Source organism: Trematomus bernacchii, unplaced genomic scaffold (assembly GCF_902827165.1).
Source record: "Trematomus bernacchii unplaced genomic scaffold, fTreBer1.1, whole genome shotgun sequence".
Lineage (NCBI taxonomy): Eukaryota > Metazoa > Chordata > Actinopteri > Perciformes > Nototheniidae > Trematomus > Trematomus bernacchii.
This window is the reverse complement of record NW_022987593.1, coordinates 3,843,156-3,856,028: the sequence shown is the minus strand read 5'-3', so window position 1 is coordinate 3,856,028 and position 12,873 is coordinate 3,843,156. Positions and strand designations below refer to the sequence as shown.

Here is a 12,873-nt window from a genome sequence, read left to right as displayed (position 1 = left end):
TGGCTGAAGACATTACATTACCCACAATCCTCTGTAGCAACCATAGACTGTATATTGCAACAGGCAACAGCTTCGGTTCATGTAATTTACAAACTCTTCAACTACAACCGTAGTTATATTCAAAAACATGTTAGAAGGCCTCACGAAATACTTTAATGTCAATTTAAATTTAAATGTGAAGTGTGTATATTAACTGTGGGTTTTTCTCTGGAAGTTTTTCCTTGTACGATGTGAGGGTCAAAGGACAGATGATGCCGTTTTTCTCATACTGATATTCCGCTATGCACGCTGGGATTTGGTGTTTATGCGATGTGAAATCCGAAAACATTTAAAAAAAATTAAATAATACATTATTGCGAGTGTGCTTGCTTTTCTCTTTGAAAGTCATCACATAACGGCATTGTAATACACGTTTCGGCGGCATTAAATATTACATATCTGCCGTAGTTAACTCTATTTATAGAGACCTGATGAGAAGACTTCTAGACAAACAGGAACTGCCACCAACACAGAAAACTTGACGTGGATCTTAAATATATAAGCAATTAAACAACATCTTACATTTATTTTCACACAATACGTCTCCTTGCAGTATCAACACTAATTCGGCTGACTTTTATATTTGATCCAATTGGTAGATAGGCTATATTTACGCCATAACGGTGCACAGCTGATAGAAAGGGACACCTACTGGTTAAAGCACGTTATTGCATTTTATAATTTTATTATTAGATATTAATAGGATCCCTATAAAGTATATTCTTTACTCGTCGTTATTCTCTACTAATAGTTAATTAAAGACTGTATATAATGACTATTTTGCACATCCCATTCAAGATTTCAAGATTTTCTAAGGTTTATTGACATATCATATTATACACAACTACGGTGTAGTTATGCAATGAATTAAAAACTTGGGTCGCAGGTTCCTCAACAGTGCATTACAAGACATCTATCAATATGTGTGTACCTCCACCATTACATTGTCATATTCTGCACATATCTTATACTATCTACATACATCTTATAAGAGTAAAAAACATATGTATAATATCAGTTAAAATAAGTGCTTAAACATAGTTAACATTGCAGGAAAGCAATATATTAGACGTTAAGTACTTTGTCAGGCTTAATATTTATCTGTAGGTACAAATTTCACTGTGTGTGCTGTGTGCTCTGCATGTGTGACCATCAAAGAGGGTTTCATCCCTTCATATTCATCTTCTATACCCCCAAAGCTTTTTTCTTATTCAAAAGAAGACCTTAACCTAAAGTATTCTTTAATGTTTAAATAAAGCCTTATTAGTTTGTCTGTTTTGCACATCCTCCTATTAATATCTAATAATAAAATTATAAAATGCAATAACGTGCTTTAACCAGAAGGTGTCCCTTTCTATCAGCTGTGCACCGTTATGGCGTAAATATAGCCTATCTACCAATTGGATCAAATATAAAAGTCAGCCGAATTAGTGTTGATACTGCAAGGAGACGTATTGTGTGAAAAGAAATGTAAGATGTTGTTTGTCTAGAAGTCTTGTCATCAGGGCTCTATAAATAGAGTTAACTACGGCAGATATGTCATATTTAATGCAGCCGAAACGTGTATTACAATGCCGTTATGTGATGACTTTCAAAGAGAAAAGCAAGCACACTCGGAATAATGTATTATTTAATTTCTTTTAAATGTTTTCAGATTTCACATCGCATAAACACCAAATCCCAGCGCGCATAGCGGAATATCAGTATGAGAAAAACGGCATCATCTGTCCTTTGACCCTCACATCGTACAAGGAAAAACTTCCAGAGAAAAACCCACAGTTAATATACACACATTCCTTCACATTTAATTTAAATGTACATTAAAGTATTTCGTGAGGCCTTCTAACATGTTTTTAAATATAACTACGGTTGTAGTTGAAGAGTTTGTAAATTAACATGAACCGAAGCTGTTGCCTGTTGCAATATACAGTCTATGGTTGCTACAGAGGATTGTGGGTAATGTAATGTCTTCGGCCATCCAAAACTCATAGAAAACTACTTGTTTCTCAGAATTGAATGGGAAAACGTGACAAAAGCATTGTACACTAAAACCTATCAATGTCGTTTAATTAACAAGGATAATCTGGTGTTTTTGAGTTGATGAGTAGTAGAGATATCACTGTCAAATCAATCGACAGTAAGCGGAATACTTACTTCCGGGTGTACAATTCTCCGTTATCCAATGGGAATGGACGCTCACATTGCCTTTAACAAACGCCGACACAAACGAATGCCGTGCTTCCGTGAGTAATAGGCTTGAACCACATGCACATTCGTACCTGCTCTTCTTGGCTGTTGATAATCATCAGGTCTGCACCTCTTTGCTGACAGTCCCTTCTGCTGTCTTGCCAGGTCGTCATGGTGGAAGAAATACGATAGAAACTACCGCTGAAATAAACCCATCCTCGCTGTAAATAGTGAGCTGTTGATGAAAGAAAGAACTGAAATAATCTCAATTATCAACAAACAAAGTCATGACAGAAGGACATTGAAAAACTGTCCATCCTTGTTATTGGAGAACAGAAAGAACGATAAAACCTTAAAGGTCTCAAATATATAACAATATTAGGGCTGTCAAGTTAACGCGTTAATAACGCGTTAACGCAAAAAAAAATTAACGCCACTAATTATTTTAACGCGATTAACGCATGTGTATTTTTTGTCCTCGGCCGCCCCGCCCCGTAGTTTCAGAGCGCATCGAGTTTAAAATACCATCTACAAGCTGATGCTGACAGCCCCGCTCCGCTTGTGGCAGACCACACTTCCACGCTCACCGGCAGGCCCGGACTGGCCATCGGGAGGACCGGGAGGGTGTGTGTATGTGTGGCGCGACTCGCGCGAGCGAGGCACACCTTACGTGTTGTTGTTGTTGTTAGCATCTGGTGCTAGCTAGCTGCGCTAACGGATATAAGGAGCTGTTTCAATGAAAACAGAGGAGCGACATTTCGCCGACAACTGCGCCGATCACTTGACTTTATGCAGGTAGCCAGACAGTGGGACATTGTACGAAAAGTCAGCACACTCAGCACGAATAGTGCGCGTAACATGATTGCGTCCAGGCAGCTCCCGTTCGAGCATATGCCTTGAGCTGAGTCTCCACACACACACACACACACACACACACACACACACACACACACACACACACACACACACACACACACTTTGTATTGTAATATTGTATGAGAGCGGTTCCAGGTTGAATTGAGGCGAATATTTGTAATGTTCAGAGGTTGTTGTGTCATTGTTCAAATGATAATAAACAAACATATAAAGCATATTTGTCCACTCATATGTTGATAAGAGTATTAAAAACTTGAAAAATATCCCTCTAAGGTACATTTAGAATAGATAAAAAATTTGCGATTAATTTGCGATTAATCGCGATTAACTATGGACAATCATGCGATTAATCGCGATTAAATATTTTAATCGACTGACAGCCCTAAAAAATATATATAAAACGTCTATTAAGTGTTTTGCTCAAAATACCAAACAGATCACAAAAAAAAGGGGGGGGGGGCGGGGGCTCATGCCTGCTCAGAATTCTACCCAGATACTCAGCTAAATGCTGATGAAACGACATGTTATGTTCCAAACCACATCAAGGATTATTTCTGAAACAGTATGGAGCTCGAATGCTTTTTCCCTTTCGGGTTTACCAACATTTGGGTGAGTAGCTTTTTATTTCCTGCTTTTTTACACATACTCTCTCCAGTACAGGTTAGCTCTCAGTGTTAGCGATGCTTGCTAATGTAAACAAAGACCATATTACTTCCAAAACACGTTGCGCATTGTTTCTGATAGCAACGTTTCTAACGGCCCGTCCACACAGCAGCGTTAAAAAAATCTTCCAACGCTTCTGCCCATTCACTTTGAATGGGGTGACGTCACTTTGCCTCACTTTTCGCCGAACTGCATTGTGGGAAGCAAAGTGGAGATTTCCAGGCATCTCAGGCTTCAAAAGTTGAGCAATGTTCAACTTTTGAAGCTGAGGTGGAAGCATCAGCCAATCAAATCCTGTTTATGCAAATCTGACAGTACAAGCGCTAGCCAATCAAACCGCGTGTATGCTGGGAAAGACATACCGCAGGTCATTTCCTCATATTCCAAAAAATGGAGGAGAAATTAATTATAGCGGTAGGGAATCACCCGGTGCTTTATGACCAGTCCCTATTTACCTACCGGGATACAAACCGTAGGAGCCAGGCATGGAGGGAGGTGGCAGAGACAGTGGTAGGTTTTCGCCTGTTTGGGGAGTTTATATCCAGTTTACTTCGGGCTTTTTTGCTTAAATATGTCGGGGGCGGGAGATTCATGTGATTGGTTGTCGGTCGCGTTGCTCGCAAAAAATCCCCAAGCTTCAGATACGCCCACCTCCGAGATTTTTTTAACGCTGCTGTGTGGACGTACCATAATAGGGCCGTGGGTGTATAGCCAGCCCACATTTCCGATATTACGTTATATCTGCAGCAAATCTGGATCAACTCCATTGTGCCCCCGTTTTTAGAAATTTGGGTACGGAGGAAAAGAGAGAGGGTTTTTCTTTTCTGAAACTTTGTGAGTTCCCTTACACCCCGGGGACACATATGTATGTATAAACGACATGAACAAGTGCCTTTTGCATGATAGGAGACCTTCAATACATACATTAACAGATGGTTAAGCAAAAACAAAAATTGCCAAGGTGGTATCTACCGTATGATAAATCTGAATGTTTGCTCTTTGATATAAAGGCCCACAGGCAGAACAATAGATTTCATTATCATACCTACCCAAGGCTCTCAGAGTTTTCTTCAGATCGTCTCATAGCCAGGTTTTTTCAACTGGCCACCACATCTCAAACATAATTCCCATTGTGTTTTGTGTTTAACTATCAATGACATGGGTGTTTGTTTCTTATTCATAGTTGATTACTGTATCAAAAGCATACAGGGAACTTGACTGTGAAGCTGTCATTTCGATTATTTTCAAGAATTCCAAATCAGTGACAACACGCTTTGAGAGGGATATTGAGTTAGATGTTCAAATGAATTTTGATATACATTTCAAGTCAATGTGTACACTCTGATGTACAGTTATATGTTGCTTCAAAGCATTCAGAGCAACTGATATGTTGTAAGATAATTTAAACAAGGGCTTCTTGAAGTGAGAGACACAAATTAAGACAAGCATCTTGCTCCCTTAAATAAGTCATCCAAAGAGCAAGAAGCAGGGAAATGTTGAAAGCAGCTTGTAGAAAATGTGCCCAAAGGATTTATTAAAGTTAAAGAATTTACTTTCCCATTGTACCTACCATATTCTTCCAGAGTTCTCTTCAGGCCATGGTTCTCCTCAGTCAGGATATTGCAACCGGCCTCCAGATCTAAAACAGAATTCTCAATGTTTATCATATCACAGTTTTTTTCAGTTGCTAACACAAGCGGAATTATTTAATCTCACACTCTGCACCCTATTTTCAATTCAACTTGGCACTTTTTGCAAAGCACTGCACACGGTTCTCCAAGTAAGACACAGAAATCTGACATATCCACTTTTTTTACCATTTTCGACATTTAATCTATTGATTCGTGTTCACCAACACGATTTTCCCCTTTTTTTCGTGTCACACAGAACGATTTTAAAAGCAATGTATTTCTATTGGTAGTATGTTTCGTGCCTGCAACACATATTTTTGTCCGGTCGGGTCTTGGAAGACCGGAAGCTGTGGGGTTCATAAAAACATCTTCTTACTCAATATCAAGCCACGATTATTGTTTTTATTTTAATTCGTATAATGTCGGACTTTTCTTGTCGTCTGTGAGGAAAATAAATGGGGCTCAGAGCCTCAGAATACTGAAATCTGTATTTTTTAAATCTTTTTTTCTTTCTAATTTGTTATTCTTTTCTAAATAACACACTGTTATTTACTCAACAATAACACACAATTATCTTTGTTTTTATTTATTTGTTTGATTCCATAATCTCTGGCTTTTTTGGCGTCCGTCAGGAACTGAATTTCAAAATAAAAATAACCGGAAACAGACGTAGGCCTATATGGGACATTTCAAGCATCATTGCGATACACACCACTAACCCACTGCACTGATTACCCAAGATCCTCAGCTAGAAGCTCGGTGATTGGATTGTTTAGCCGCAATGCACGTTGGGATACAGTATGGTGTTTATGCGATATGAAATCCGAAAAACATTTAAAAAAAAAAAGAAAATAATACTTTATTCCGAGTGTGCTTGCTTTTCTCTTTGAAAGTCATCACATAACGGCGTGGATCATAAATATAATAGTATGGAGCTTGAATGCTCTTGTGGGTTTACCAAAATGTGGGTGAGTAGCTTTTTATTTCCTGCTTTTTTACACATACTCTCTCCAGTACAGGTTAGCTCTCAGTGTTAGCGATGCTTGCTAATGTAAACAAAGACCATATTACTTCCAAAACACGTTGCGCATTGTTTCTGATAGCAACGTTTCTGATTGGGCCGTGGGTGTAAAGCCAGGCCACATTTCCGATATTACGTCATATCTGCAGCAAATCTGGATCAGCTCCGTTTTTAGAGATTTGGGTACGGAGGAAAAGAGAGAGAATTTTTCTTTTCTGACACTTTGTGAGTTCCCTTACACCCTGGACAGAGGGTTCAGCCTAATCTAAGCCGATTTACTGTTGCCTCTGTAATCCGGACACTTAGACTTGAAAACAGGTTAGTTACCAGTTTTTAGCTCTGCATAATTCATGATATATCAGTGCTTATATCTGTTGTGTGAAACGTATTTACTTCATTACTGTAATTGAATTGTTGGCATGTTGCATACTATAACTGTACACAAATCCTGCACAATGTACTGTGGTAAACTGACTTTTATGCAACACAAACACTGACCAACCACCAGTGTTGTAGTCAAGTCACCAATTCACGAGTCCAAGTCACTCTCGAGTCACCACTCTTCGAGTCCGAGTCCAAGTCCGAGTCACCAAGGGAGAGTCGTAGTCGAGTCCGAGTCCAAGTCCGAGTCACCCAAGGAGTGTCCGAGTCGAGTCCGAGTCCGAGTCATCATTACCTGTGTTCGAGTCCGAGTCCAAGTCCGAGTCACCCAAGGAGTGTCCGAGTTGAGTCCGAGTCCGAGTCATCATTACCTGTGTTCGAGTCCGAGTCCAAGTCCGAGACACCTAAGAAGATTCCAAGTCAAGTCCGAGTCACAAGTCTTCATGTATTAATCTTCGTGGATATATCTGTTGAAATGTAGCTGCTCCTCTACATTGCTTTTATCCTGTCATGTTATACTAATCTGTCTATTGAACTGCTGTGAAGCCAGTTTGGCTACAATTCTTGTAATAGGTGCTATACAAATATAAAGCTTATTACTAATATTAATATTATTATTATTATTATATATAAATAAACTATGTTTAAAATGAGTTACCTTTTAGAGAAGTGATTATATTTGTATGCCAATATTTTCCTATGGTAAAGTTTTCGTTTTGCACTTTTATTTTGATAGTAATAAGATCGGGACTCTTATTTTGAAGGAACTTTTACCGGTTAAATCGGTTTACTGATGAAGATAGAGTGGCGAAGTCCCTCCCCTTCCGGTTGAGCCCCATGGGACCTTATTTCGGAAAAGTTATGCATTTAAGTCAATGGAGAGAGAAAGATTATCTTTCGATCCCGTTTGAATTGTGCCACGAATTACACATATGATGTTTGTCAATTTAAAAGATAATTTTGCAAGTAAAAAAAAAAAAAATGTGTCGTAAAACTGTGAAGTAACACATTTGTTTGTGTGAAACGCTCAATGAACTACATCTCTGTTCAACAACACACGTCACCAAGATGGCCGTCACTACTGTCTTGTCAACACAACGACCCTCACTATCACCACAATGAAACACGTCCTGAAGAATGTCATGCAAAGCTGCCTGCCTGCCTTCCTTTGATTCTCTCTGAACTGCCTGGTCGTTTTAATGTTTAATGTCAACCATTTGTGCAGATAGCATGAAGTAGAGAAGATCGCCGATGCTAACGTTAGCGTTAGCATTTCTCCCCCGGGCTTAAATGGTGTATTATAGAATGATCACTCCGGTGACAGTACTATTCAAAGGGTTCACGAAATATGACTACTACTCTTACTGTTTAACATTTTGGGTTACTTAATGTTACTTCATGTTAAGGCTAATAAAAATGACAAGGCTGTAATGCTAACTAACGTGCTAGCTACTAGCTAGGTAGCTAACTTGATCCACACACTCCTCTTTCATCAGACGGGAAGCGAAAGAACGAGCAAGACCCATTGCTGGTATAATAACAACCTGGTACTAAGCACACAGGCATCTTGTGAAAGTTATCTTATCTTAGCCGATCGTATATATACGGTATTATACGTATATCGTAGTGTCTCAATTGTGACATCACTTACGCGATTCTGGGATTTGTAGTCTTTCTAGTTGCGTATTTTTCATAGTCTTATATTTCAACAGTTTTACGACAAACTGTGACTTTTTTGACATGGAAATGATTTTTTAAGATTGACAAACATCATATGTGTAATTCATGGCACAATTCAAACGGGATCGAAAGATAAGTTTTCTCTCCCCATTGACTTCAATGCATAATTTTTCCGAAATAAGGTCCCATTACCCGGAAGTAAGTGGGCGTGACTTCGCCACTCTATTTAGCCCCAGAAAGCACATGGCCACTTAACATGCAAAATGACGTCATTCTGCATGTTAAGTAGCCATGTGCTTTCGTGTTATCGGCTGAATCTTTATTTATTGATTAGATCACGTTACTCTGATGATAGTGTTCAAGACAGCCTATATGTCTGAACTCGATGTTTAGAGTAATGTGTTACGGAGCCTTCTCTTCAATATTGTTTCCACATAGAGCATTTTGCGCTGCTCTTTTCCAATGTGGAAGCAGAATGTGTGAAAGTATACAGCACGATGCAGGGTGTGTCTCTAGACATCTTTAGACTGGAATAGCGGGGCCCAGTACGTGAACTCGCCTCGCAGCCGGTGCACACGCCAGGATAGAGGACATCAGACTCCATAGAAAACTTGCTCGAGTCCGAGTCCGAGTCCAAGTCGGAGGTCAATGTACAAGTCGAGTCCGAGTCATCGTGGGGGGAACATTTCACGAGTCCGAGTCGAGTCCAAGTCAGCGTACGCGATAATTCACGAGTCCGAGTCCGAGTCCAAGTCATCGTGCGCGAGAATTCACGAGTCCAAGTCCGAGTCGCGTCAATCAGTGCGCGAGTCCGAGTCGAGTCACGAGTCCCGAAAATCGGCACTCGAGTCCGAGTCCAGGACTCGAGTACTCCATCTCTGCCAACCACTATATCTTTGTTGTTTATCTGAAGGACTGAGAAACAAAGAGGTGCAGGTGGAAAGCTAAGGATTTTCAATGAGGCACAGGAAGCAGCAGTTACAAACTGGGTTTTGGCAAACAATGCCATCACTCTTAGAGAGATCCGAAGCATAGTAACTATATGCTGAGATAATTGTTGCACAATGTTATTTTTGAATAAAATATGATTTTTTTCAACAACTCATTTGTATTTCTTCATTTACTGTATTTCTGTAAACTCAAGCAATCTTTCTCTGCAGAAACCTCTATGTACAGAGCATAGCTCATAAAAGATGAAAGTGCTTTAGATTATGCTCAGCAGTGTGTAGTTGGGTGGTCAAACAATCTAGTACTATGAAGTGTGTTATATTTGGTGCAAAAGTTTGCATTTGGTAAGTGTTTATATAGTTTTGAGTGCAGTTCTTCATTTAGCAGGAGAAATTAGGTGTTTTGCACTTTGGGTGTGTGGTTTTGTGAATTGTGTTTAGTGTTCTGAGAAACTGAGCAATTAAAAAAAATGTATGTTAGCAATCGAAAGAAAACTGTAAAGGCACAGTCAATAATTAGCTCTTCCTCTGCAGCCACTTTTTGCTGTTCTCCCAATGTACAGGATTTAACTGGAAGATTTTCATCATCATACTTACTGAGGTTGATTCTCTTCATCTCGTCTCTCTCTTCAGTCAGGGAGTTTTGCTGTGAAACTGTCATTTTCAGTGGAGAGGTTACCAACAACATTTGATTATGTGATCAAATAAACACATGATTCAGTTTAAAAACTAAATGTCCACCCTAGCTTTGTTGAAAATAAAGCACAACTTATTGTTTACTAAAAATAATTAGAAAGGTTTGAAAATGATGATTCATACATTTTCACTGGGTTAAATGTCCAAAAGTACTTTGATATACATTTCAGTTCATAAATGTAGACCCTTATGGACAGTAATGTGTTGTTCGAAAGCAATCAGGGCAAATTATTGTCTAATAGAAATTACTCAAACAAGGTCTGTTACCATTTGCACTATCCGACTAAAAAGTTATTCGCACAAATTAAGAAGATTTAAAAACAGCAAGACGCAGGGAAATATTATAGGGAACTTTAATATACACGGAAGTCCAGAGCTCAAGTATCTTTTTTCCTTTAATAATTGGTTTCCTCATTGTACCTACCATAGTCTTCCAGAGTTCTCTTCAGGTCATCTCTCTCCTCAGTCAGGTTATTGCAACCGGCTTCCAGATCTAAAACAGGATTCTCAATGTTTATTATATTAATATATCTATGATAATGTATGGTGTTAAATTCCTCTTCCTATTCTAATACCAAGTTATATGTTTTCAAGGAATTGATGAATGGAGAGGTTACCATTATTTTTAAGAGGACCAGAGGATTAATACAGTATATTAGTCATCTGGCATACTTAGGCATGAAAATTGTGCCAGTGTTTATGCTTTGTAACAGTTTCTTTTATTCCCATATTTACCGGATAAAGTGCCATTTAATTTGTGTGTTACGACAGCTGTATTCGTCTGCCTGTATTGTCTGTGTTTTATTTGTTGTAACATTGTTCATGCTGCCCTCTTGGCGTGGTCGCTCTAGAAAAATATATTTTAATCTTAATGGGACTATTTACCTGGTTGAATAAAGGATATATATATATATTTATATATATGTGTGTGTGTTTAGTTCAGTTAAGTATATTTGTGAAGAAAGAACATCTTGTTTCCCTCTTAAAGCCTTAACACAAGAGCCAATGTGTTATCAACAACATCTGTATCATTTCCTCTTATGAAAGGTACAATGATAGATATGACAGAATTTATATTTAAAACATGAACTAACATTATCAACAGAATGTGAAGAGCCTACAGTGTTGACGTTATTTTTAAGACGTCTATGTGTTGCAGAGATATCTAGGGTTATTAGCATGCTAACTGACTAGCCAAGGTCATGTGTCATGTGTTGTAATATCACTTGTTCTTCTAGAAACATTAGTGAGGGAGTTGTAGCCCGGGTCTTCCCTCAGACCAGAGTGTGAAGAAGTAGCGCTGCCACGACTCGAGCAGACACGACTGGTAGATTGTCATCATCATACTTACCGAGGTAGATTCTCTTCATCTCGTCTCTCTCTTCAGTCAGGGAGTTTGGCTGTGAAACTGTCATTTTCAGTGGAGAGGTTACAAACAACATTTGATTATTGGATCAACTGAAGAAAGTATTCACTTTAAAACAAAATAACCGAGCTGGTTTTGATTACAATTATTTCAGAGCAATTATTTTCAATACAAAGAAAACAGAAGTGAGAGGCACAAATTAAGAAGACTTACAGCGAGTGAGACGCAGGGAAATGTTGAGAGCAGCTTGTAGGATACACAGGAGTCCAAAACTCACAACAACCAGTCTGTACATTTTCATTCCTGTGTGTAGAACCCAGAAACATGCACACACACAGAGGTTTATGGAGGCTGACTTGCACAAGCGGCTGTTTGAGAAACCTTACACTTTAAACTGAGATGTTGATTTTGTCTTTAATTTCTCACGCAATATATATATATATATATATATATATATATGATGATCTTTAAGTTTAAAATTAATTTTAGAAAATAAGGTTATTGTAAACTCAACAACTCTAAATGGTTGGACTATGATTTCTGTCTTACCAGGCGCTGCAGCAGGCACCTTGAAGTCTTCAACAGAGCGGCGGGATGCAGCATTCCTGGCTGAAACATCTTCAAAGTCTTCGTATATCATGGAGAGCTCATGTTCTTCTTCAAGGGAAACCATCTCATCAGTTGAGCCTCTGCAGAGTGCTGATGGTGTTTGTCAAAGTGTCTTCTTTAAAGGGCACTGATCTTCCTTTATTTAATGATTATCTCAGCATACACCTCTAACTCTCTCTCTCTCTCTAACTCTCTCTCTCTCTCTCTCTCTCTCACACACTCTCTTCTTCCTTATTTTTAAGTGATTTGCCTTTGTTCCTCAACTCAGTATTTTATGCTTTGACTGCTGCTCCATGTGTTACATGTGCATATCTTTGGGTACCTCAAAAACATTTTTCCTCCAGGAAGGAAAACTCTACTTTGTCATTACTGATCATGTTAATGTTAATTAAGTAATTAATGATCACATTAGTTTGTTTACTTTGTTCATAAAAAAACAAGCAAGCCAATCAAAATCCATAAGCAATGGCCTCTAAAGTGAATGAAAAGCTTAATCGGCACAATGCTAAGGTGTTTAAGAGCTGGTTTAAAAAACTCTGAAGTTGCTGTAAAGTTGTGTAAGTCTAAATCATAATCTGTGTTGATGCATTGTGTTATATTAATTATGTGATGTGTACTTTATTGCGGTGTTGTATTAAAAGCTATATATTTTAACTACGCTATACATGTCAAATGAAAATAAGCAACAACTCTCTGTGTAGCACATCAGATCAATGGTCTGTATTTGTTTTATTACAAAGGGGATTGTCCCAATCAAATTAATTACATTAAAATTGA

At 38.5% G+C, this 12,873-nt stretch overlaps 1 long non-coding RNA gene across 1 annotated transcript; it reads right to left on the bottom strand.

Annotated features, from left to right (window-relative positions):
• Positions 1–10,057: 10,057 nt before the first annotated feature.
• LOC117482270 lies at positions 10,058–12,128 on the bottom strand. Its single transcript, XR_004555850.1, has 3 exons — positions 12,037–12,128; positions 11,701–11,790; positions 10,058–10,079 (listed from the first exon to the last, which is right to left on the bottom strand). It is a non-coding gene; the product is annotated as an uncharacterized LOC117482270 (long non-coding RNA).
• Between the last annotated feature and the right edge of the window lie 745 nt (positions 12,129–12,873).